At 44.0% G+C, this 7,248-nt stretch overlaps 1 long non-coding RNA gene across 1 annotated transcript; it reads right to left on the bottom strand.

Moving 5' to 3' along the window:
- Window positions 1-1,639: 1,639 nt before the first annotated feature.
- Window positions 1,640-4,897, bottom strand: LOC115512245. The gene is made up of 3 exons (XR_003968334.1): window positions 4,591-4,897; window positions 3,846-4,071; window positions 1,640-2,836 (listed from the first exon to the last, which is right to left on the bottom strand). It is a non-coding gene; the product is annotated as an uncharacterized LOC115512245 (long non-coding RNA).
- Between the last annotated feature and the right edge of the window lie 2,351 nt (window positions 4,898-7,248).

Raw genomic sequence — 7,248 nt, 5'->3', positions numbered from 1 at the left:
AGAAATAGTTCCCAGATGTGGGTGGAAACAGTTCAGACATGCCCTTGCCCTAATCCAAACACTAATCCAGTTGATTTTCCTTGAACTTTTGTTCCCTTGATTGATAGGACAAGGCTGTTATCTCTTAACCTACTGTGTTAAAATAAAGCTGTTATTTCTTAAGGCTACAGCTTAGCCCTATACTACAATTTAACCCTTATATTTTCCCTTTTTTTTTTTGTCCATGAATCAATCCCTTGATTCATCATTAGGAACTAAGGGGACATAGTTTGACCTAATCATCATAATTCTTATTTCACCAACTCGCCTCTTGACATACTGTACTAACTAATTGATAATGCATGGGCCGATAGTTAACCGAGAAGTAACAATAGCAGTGGCCCAGCTATGGTGTTGAGCAGCGATGTGAGCCAGGGGGACTAAGTGATACCAATTGTTGCTGGCCTCCCTGGCATGTTCCCTGGCTCTAAGATTGTTCCTTACTAAACTGAGAGTGCCTCAAATTACTCCGGAATTGTTGGCATGGGACACTATGCACCAACCCTGCCCTTGGAGGTCCCCTAGGGTTAAAATTGGTCGTGAACCCTAAGGGCACAATGACATCATACATTCGGAGGCCCCAAGTGTGCCCGGTATCCCAGAATGAGGAGAAAGTAGATGAGCTGGTGTTGGGTTACATCTTCCTTGGGCCTCACATTGGGGGTTTGGGTTTCTAAGGAGAATAATTAGGGGGTCAACTTCCCATCCTGTTAACCAAGGGGCTAGCGTCTCACAACCCCATTTGGCACAGTGGTATTGACCCTCTCCTTCACATTCATTTTTTTTCTATCTGCATCTTAGCCAAATTTCACCCTAGTGCCCTATTTCCACATCCGTAATTGTTCTCCCCAGTGTTCCCGAGAGCTCTTGCCCAGGTTTGCAACCCCCATCCTTCCACCAGGTCACACAGGTCGAACAAGAAACAAGGCATAGTATGAGAGGCCTTAGACATTACCACCTTCCCTGTGACAGTGTCTGAGTTCCCATTGGTATGGCCAAAAATATAAGGGGTGCAGTTCCGCACAGTCTCCCAAGCTTATTATACAAACCCAGACAATTATTATTATTCCCGCATCAGTCTTATCTCTAAAGGATCCTCTGGGTGTCTTTTGACCTTCCATTGCTGTTCGTTCTCTGGTCCCGTATCAGTCCTGGGTGTTTCCGCCCCCACGCAGTTTTTCTTAACCTGCGTGATAACTCCAGGTTTGGACACGTCTATCTTCACAGCCTTTGGTGTAGTCAGGATCACGGTGTGCGGTCCTTTCCAGCAGGGCTCCAGGGTTTTAGCTCATGCCTCTTGACTCAGACTAAGTCTCCTTTACCATCTCAGTTTAAGATGAATCATAAGTGTTCAAGGTTCAAAATGTCTACATTTCAATTCTCTTAAAATTACGGTAGAGATTACTAAATGAATGGCCAGCACAAATATAAATTAAACATCATTACTGGCGCAGTGAGATTTCATTCTCTAAAAATGAAACCCATAAAGGAAAATGATCCCATTCTGCACAGCCCTCTTTCCCCAGAAAGAACTGTGGCTCAACAAAACCACATTTTAACATGAAGATCTTGTTATTATAAATTTCAAAACAAAAGGGAGGAATTTTCACATAATATTTATAACCTTCAAAGTACAATATTAATACATGTCTTCCAGAAATAACAGCAGTTTGTTAGGCTACAGGGTTTAACATAAAACCAATTTACAAATGTGAAAAGCAGTAGTGGTCCAATATTCACCATTACACATGAATCTGTTTCTTTCTGTCTCATGAATTAAAATAACACCCAAACATGCCACCATCATTATAACAATAAACTACAAGATTTCCTGAACAGAAATGGTAGGACCCCTGAACGTTTTACAGTGAATGTCAGGTAAGAGGGCAAAAGGCAGAAGAACATCAACCCAATTTTCGCCAGTCTCAAGGGACAATTTGGTTAAGGTCTCCTTCCGATTCATCCTTTTCCCAATGCTCTGGCTAGACCCTACGATACCTGTGCAGTGAAGGCTGGGGCATTGTCCGGTCCTATGCTCAGAGGCAGCCCGAATCTAGGAATTAGTTCATTTAATAATTTCTTAACTGTCATCTGAGCCGTTTCTGATTTAGTGGGGAATGCCTCAACCCACCGCAGAAGGTGTCCACAAAAACAAGCAAATATTTGTATTTGTATTTCCCTGGTTTAATTTCAGTAAAATCGACTTCCCAAAACCGGCCTGGCTCAGTTCCTCTATGTCTTTTAACTTCCGAAACCTTATTTGCACCCTGATTTACTTGGGTGCAACTTACACATCTTTCAACCGTCTCCTCCATCTCTTTTCCCAGCCCTTGCACCCTGAGCTTTTCTGCACCAATTCTGCCATCTTTGTTTTTCCCAGATAGGAGTCCCTTGGGGGAGCAGACGCACCTTGTGCATCGCCCGAGTGTCGCGGGTAAGAGTATCTTACCTTCAGGATCCTGAAGCCACTTCCTCCCGGTATCATACTTCCCCCTTTTCTTGAAATCCACTCCAAATCTTTAGGAGTGAAATTGGGCTCCGGGGGAAGCAGGGGATCAATAGTCCCAAAACACTTTTACTTTCAGTTAGGGAAGCTTCCCGTGCTGCCGAGTCAGCCAGGGGTGTTCCTACTGCCTCTAGGGAGCTGCCTTTTTGATGTCCCAGGCAGTGAATGATCGGGAGTCTCACAGGCTCCCAGATGGCTGCCAGAAGGTCTAGAATGTTCTTGCCCTCCGCCGTGAGGAGGCCGCGCTCTTGATTGATGGACCCGTGCACATGCGCAGTTGCAAGGGCATAGCTGTTGGTATAAATTACTGAGTTTCAGGGCTTTAGTTAGTGTGATGAGTTCTGCGCGCTGGGCTGAGGTTCGGGGCGGAGGGGGGGGAGGGTCTGTTGCCATAGAACCTCGCGGTCTGTCATAACTGCAGCCCCGAAATGCCTTTGCCCTTGAAACGCAAAACTACTGCGTCTGAAAACATGTTGATATCAGGATAACAGTTTTACTGCCTAAATCTACTTTTCCTTCAGTGGTCCATTTACCAAGTTTGGGACCCAGTCTCTCCTTGCATCAAGGTTGCTCCTCGCCTGGTGGGGTCAGGATCTTGTTTTAGAACTGAAAAGGTTGCCCCAATGTCCACCAAGAAAGTCTTAGGCTGGCCCCCTATATTAACAGTAACCAACGGCTCAGAAGGGGCCACGGAGCCACCGCCTGTGGCCTTGTCAGTCAGAATCTACTTCCATTATAGACGCCTGGGGTGGCCGAGTTTTGCACTGGGCTAAGTTGGGGCAATCCTTTTACCAGTGTCCCTCTTGCTTGCAATATGCACATTGTTTTTTTCTTAGTGGCGCTCTAACCCTTTGTCTTTTTTCTTTTGCCCAGACCAGAATTCTTTGAGCGTTTGGGGTCCCCTTCCTTTGTGGACATCCAGGATGGCCGTCACCACCCTAGTCAATTTTTTTTGTCTGTCTCTCTTCCTGAGAATCCCTATTGTTAAAAACTTTTTGGGCTATTTCAACTAGCTCAGATAAATTTTTCCCTTCAAACCCATCTAATTTTTGTAATTTAGTCCTAATGTCTTGGGCTGCCTGTGAGACAAAGGCCAGGTTTAATGCCTTTCTATTTTCAGGTGCCTCAGGGTCTATAGGGGTAAAGGTAAAGTACACCTCCATGAACTTTTCTAAGGCTGAGGGGCTTTCCTCGGTCCCCTGAACTACTTCAGTTACCTTAGACATGTTTGTGGGCCGGCGGGTGGCCACTCGGAGACCTCCCAGTAGAGTCTGGCAAAATAGGGTCAATGATCACCTACCGTGAGGAGTGTTTGGGTCCCAATTTTCAGGATGCGAGGAAGGAAAAACTTCGAGTACGGCGGGATCCTCGGTGTGTTGCCCCTCAGTGGGTTTGGTCCCATCACTAATTTCTGGGCCTCGTGATGGATCTTATCCCACTCCTCAGTGGTGAAGAGAACCTGCAACAGCTGCTGGCAGTCATCCCAAGTTGGCTGATGGGTCACAAATATAGTTTCAAGGAGGGGCCTAGAATAGACAATAGTATGAACCTTATATACCAGAGCAAGGTCAAAGGACCCTTGCGGAGGCCATTCAACCTGAAAGCTGGTCCATTCCACCTCACAGAGAGTTAGAAGGACTGGCTTCTTGATGTGGAAGCTGAAAACTGAGGCAGCTCTCCCATAGTCCTGGAAACGGGTTAGTATAAGACTCAGAGTGGTGGGATACTCTGATTTTGACCCATGACAAAGATAGGCAAAACCAAGAAGGCACACAGACAATCAACAGAAAGAAAACAAGTAGGCAAAACCCGAGTAGGACGCACAGACAATTAACAGAAAGCAAACAATCAGGACACGAAGAGAACCCAAGTTCAAGATCTCCAGGCCAGTAGGCCGTGGCAGCCACATGAAAATAGGATCCTTTCTAACAAAAACCAAACCAAATGGGATCCACCGGCATCCCGGTAGGAACCCTGACTCTGGGTCTATAGCCACGTATGGCAGACCCTCTTGAGTCATTCAAATGGCGTGACCCAATACTTACCTCTTCCCAATCCTGAGCTTCCTTCCAAGGGTTGGTGGAGCAATCCATGGAAAGGGCCCTGTTTCAGACTTTTAACTTTCCAGGCCAATGCACCAAATGTTGCACCCACATGACTCCTGAAACAAAATGCTACGGGCACCAGTGATAGTCACAACAAAGTTTATTGCAATGAGAGGCAAGGCAGACGATCAGGACCAACACTCTGGACCAGAGTGCGGTCTCGAACAGCTGGGGTACAGAGTTTTTATAGCCGACCACATTGTCTTATCATCACCTGGGAACAGAACAAAGAAATAGTTCCCAGATGGGGGTGGAAACAGTTCAGAAATGCCCTTGCCCTAATCCAATCAAACACTAATCCAGTTGATTTTCCTTGAACTTTTGTTCCCTTGATTGATAGGACAAGGCTGTTTTCTCTTAATCTACAGTGTTAAAACAAGCTGTTATTTCTTAAGGTTACAGCTTAGCCCTACACTACAATTTAATCCTTACACCTACTCTGATCTCATGTTATGAGCATTGCAAGGAAATTTGTGGGGTTCAATCACTGAGAATTTGACTATAATGGAGAAGGGGAAAAGGACTTGCAACAACCAGCACATGGATTTTGGCCCACTGAGTTCATACTTATAGTACTAAGTAGTAATCCCTTAACTGCAGCTTTCCTTAACTGCAGAACCAAGTTGAGGGCACACTTTGAGGAGATAACTTGGCAAAGTTCAGATTGACTTGACTTGGATCCTCAGGTGAGTTTTGTTGACCTTAGAGATAGGTTTGTCGGTGTTAAAAAGAAACTACAAAACCAAAACAGAGTAATTTATGTTAAGATTTTATACCTAACCAGTTGCAGTTTCAGCCTCTCCCAGGAGAAGAATTTTAAACCAATTAGTTTGGAACTTCCTGATCAGCACTAGTAATGTAATGTGCATGATAAAATCTCATATCCTTTCCCCCTAAGAGAAAGTGACCATTCCATAAACCTTTCTTTTGCTAATAACTTCCTTGTTCCCACACCATTTCTGTCTATAAAAATCTTCCATTTTGTACAATTATTTAGTGTACCTTCTATTTTTTAGGTGGGATACTGCTTGATTAATAAATCATTGAATAAAGCCAATTTGATCTTTAAATTTCCTGGTTGAATATGTGTTCTTCAATACCCACACCCAGGCAAGGTGCTGAGTCATAGCCCTAATGTTTGTAAAGAGTGCTCTCTTAATCCCATCTGATCATAAGAGTTGACAACAGCTCCTAGAAGCTGTATGTCCCAGCAGTGCCCTAGCCAACAGACAGACAGACAGAAGTAATAGTTCCCAGAGCTAAGCTAGTACCAGGCATGGAGACTTTTCATGCTATGCAAAGGCAGAGTGGTTAATTCATTGCCAAGACTGAAGGTAGTTTCCAGTCCCTCTCAACTGGACAGACTGAGAAATGGAGAGTAGCCTTTCTCTTCCCATTCAGGCAAGAGGGCTGGGACATAACTGCCACATACACTATGGTTCCTTATCCCATTTGACCAGAGAGTCTGGAAAAATACTTGAAAGCTATGTAGCCCAGTGATGCCCAAGCTGAGAGAAGGGAAGGCAGAGCTAATGGTTTGCAGACCAAAGTCACTGACTGGCCACAGAACTTGGATACGAGTTAAAACAGCAAACCAAATAAGGAGCTTCACCAATTTTACAGATGCTTCCCCAACTATGCCTGGGCAGAGAATTTAATTCATAGCCCCACTTATCACTGAATAAATCTTTCAGCCAGTCCAACTAGAAAACCTAGCCAGACCGTGAGGAAGCTGAGAAGTCCATTCAACAGTGGGGCTATATAGAATGGCACTTAAACAGAGAGCCCAGTTTGTGGTTTTCCTCATTGGCAGAGATAAACTGGTGGCCATACATGACCAGGGAATTAGGTATATACACTTGCTTGATTTGAGTCCTAAAAAAGCAAGCTATACAGCCCCTGGGTTCTGTTCTGCTGCCCTGCCAGGGCAAGGAAGCTAATTTAGAACCCCATTTATAAGTGAATAGAGTATCTAGTAGCAATCATCTAGTAAGGCTGACCAACGAATCCAGGGAAGAATGAAGCCCTTCCTTCATTCTCACTTGAGTAGGGAAAAGTCAGTAGTCCTATCCAATAGTTCTCAGCCAGCAGCACACCCCCATTCCCAACCTCAACTGATTCACCCAAAAATGAGTCATAATAGGAGACACCACCTGCATAAGAATATTACCATCAGACACACCCAGAAACCTGAACTGAACTGTCTGGTGAATATCTGCTTCTGCCCCCAAAACCTGTAAAGTCTGGAAGAGAACTTAATCACTCAAATGTGCAGATACTGAAGTAAGAAATCAAGGCACATAAAATATCAGGTAAATACAACACCACTAAAGAAACTGATCAAGCTCTAAAACTCTTTGAACTGTCAAATAATTTAGAATAATTCTCTTAAAGAATTTTAATCAACTATAAGAAAACACACACAGGTAACTATACAAATTCAGGAAAACAATACATGAACAGAACAAGATTGATAAAGCAATAGAAACTAGTAAAAAAAGTCAGAAATTCTAAAAGTGAAAAATGTAATGAAGTAAAAAATTCAGTAGAGACTTTCAAAAGCAGATTCAACTATGGAACAAAAAAGAATCAGTGACC

This window comes from Lynx canadensis, chromosome B1 (assembly GCF_007474595.2).
Source record: "Lynx canadensis isolate LIC74 chromosome B1, mLynCan4.pri.v2, whole genome shotgun sequence".
Lineage (NCBI taxonomy): Eukaryota > Metazoa > Chordata > Mammalia > Carnivora > Felidae > Lynx > Lynx canadensis.
The sequence above is the reverse complement of the archived record's forward strand: the minus strand, read 5'-3'. Positions and strand labels throughout refer to the sequence as shown.